Consider the following 2,470-nt stretch of genomic DNA (forward strand, 5'->3'; position numbering starts at 1 on the left):
TTTTTAAAAAGGAAAAGTGTTTTAAATACAAAAGGAAAACAGAAACCAATTTTAATTTTAGCTTTAAAAATATTGGATTGGCTTTGGAAGAATTATATTAGGTAGATACACATACAATCAAAATTTTAAAAAACAAAACTAAATAACTTAAAACAAACAGACAAAACTGAGGCGTACCACGGAGCAACAGTATCGGTTCTCAGTGTCTATTTCAAGATACACTTGGAGACCACCGTCCGGATTTTCCACTTCGGTTCTTTCGAGCTTAGTAATACTGATAATAATAATAATAAAAACATGATTTTTTTTCCCTTTGGAAAATAAACGTAAGACTAAACATGAGAAAACGCTAACTTATTGGAAGAAAATCGGAGAAACCTTGTTGGTGTCAGTGCTTTGAGAGCTGGTTGACTGAGACGCACGAACTTTTTAAATTTTTAATATATTTTTAGGAAACTGGCAGTCCCCGCCTTTCCACCTCACCTCACCCCTCTCCCAGCCACCCTTTTCTACGTTGCCCTTCTTCCCTCTGGCTGTCACGGGAATCTTCTGGGATGAAAAGGCGTGTGGTTAGCCCCCAGGCACGGTGATTGCGGTCCCCTCGATGCCCCCGCCCCGCCCAGCGTCCTTAACTCACCGGTGCCCCAGCTCCCGGGCCGTTTGCATAATTAGGGAGGGCGAGGGCGGGCGGGGCGGGAGGCCCTCGGGGACGCTGGCGGTGGCTGCAGCTCTGGGCCTGGCCGTCCGGCTGAGCGGAGGCTCCCGCGGCCGAGGAAAATCCGGACCAATAAGTTGATTCAGACTCATCATCAGTTGCTTTCAGAAACCTTACTAGTTCCCAGCCTTGCTGGCATCTGCCTACAGAGCATCTTGCATTTGTTATCCTATTTGTGTCATCTACCAATTTTAAGAACAATAGTAAAAGCAAAACACAATATGAATACGTTGATTTATGTAATTCCTTCGGAGGGGTATGTACCATTTCATTCTCTTCTGTTTTCCAAAGCTTTGCCCGCATGGTTTATGAGCTTCTTCAAAGAGGACTTGGGCTTCCTACACAATCTATAAGGTACAGAGAAAAAAAAAATCCGATCCCTTTTTAATCAAAGCCTGTGTGTCAGAATTCTGCAGGTGCACTTCTTTAAAGAAGCTCAAAGGGAATAATTTAGAAAGTGGCCAATAAGAGATTGAAGCAGCTTTGAGTCTAGTAGTTAACAGATACTTCAACATGGAATTCCGGAGGAGTGGGGAGCAGCTAAGTGAATTTTAGGGGAGAGGAGTAAGGGTTCTTGGAGCCCAATATTTTAATATTATTGACTCGCCTTTAAAATGGATTCCATTTCCTTGGGCTTTTTGGCAATTTTGGGAAAAGCAGCAGCTTTGCGGGTGGTTGAGTGGTCCTGGGAAGAAGGGTGGTGCAAGCTCCTGTGTTTCAGCAGCAATTACTTTCTTACAAGATGCTTTATAATGCCCCCCCCCCCCCAGACATGCACTTGTTTTGACAATAATGGTAAAATAACGCAAAGTGAAAGGAGATGTACTTCAGTTTTGAATGTTACCATCTGGATACACTGGGGCTATTCCCGGTGGATAAAGTCTCATGCACTTAATATCTCTCACTTCTGGCAGCCCAGCTCCTTTCTTGGGCTTTACCTGAGCATTATCATGAAATAAAAATCTGAAATCCATTGTTCCCACCATCCCCAAAGCAGTGGGAAATCCCCAGGGGTATAAGTGGGTGAGATCTCTAAAATAGAATGTGAATGAACGCATCTCTTTAACCAAAGTAGGCATTAGGAGCTTTGCAGCATCTCTTGAAGATAAAGCTCCAGAGGTCTGTTCTGCAGAATTTACAGTTAGGCCGGCACCCCTGGGGCCTTGGTCTGGGGAGGGGGAAGGTTGAAGGGTGGTACTTAGGAACCTGATGAAAGTTTTGCGCTGACATGTTTATGGGGGAGGGAGTTAGGGACCTGGTTTTAGGTCATCAGGAGGGCCCAAGCAACGGTTGATGTCAGACCCCAGTCCATCCACTGTCAGCTCCTTTGAGGACTTCTGGATGTGCAGGGCCCAGACATAGATGAGTTGATACGAGTACAAAGGTCGGGAGCTAGACTTCATGGAGCGTGTAGATGCTCCATCTCTTCCTAGCTTAGAAGCCTGCGCCTTTGTCCGAGGGCCTGGCGGCTTGCATAAGACGTATTCTGATTGCCAAAGGCCGAAAGGAGAAACCACTGAAAACCATCGTCTCCTTTCCTTGCAGGGCAACGCGCCCCACGCGTGTGACGTGCGAGAGACGCGATGGATGCGCCTTGCTCTTACTGTGCAGGTCCCGAGAGCGTGGGGGCCACTCGCGCCCAGTCGTGTTGAGGACATAGAATCAGCCGCTGGAGAGGCCGCGGGCCGCGCGGGCCCTTCCCGCTCTCGGTCTCACCCTAAGGGCTAAGGCGACCGAGAAAGCCCGGTGCTCCAG

Source organism: Capricornis sumatraensis, chromosome 22 (assembly GCF_032405125.1).
Source record: "Capricornis sumatraensis isolate serow.1 chromosome 22, serow.2, whole genome shotgun sequence".
Lineage (NCBI taxonomy): Eukaryota > Metazoa > Chordata > Mammalia > Artiodactyla > Bovidae > Capricornis > Capricornis sumatraensis.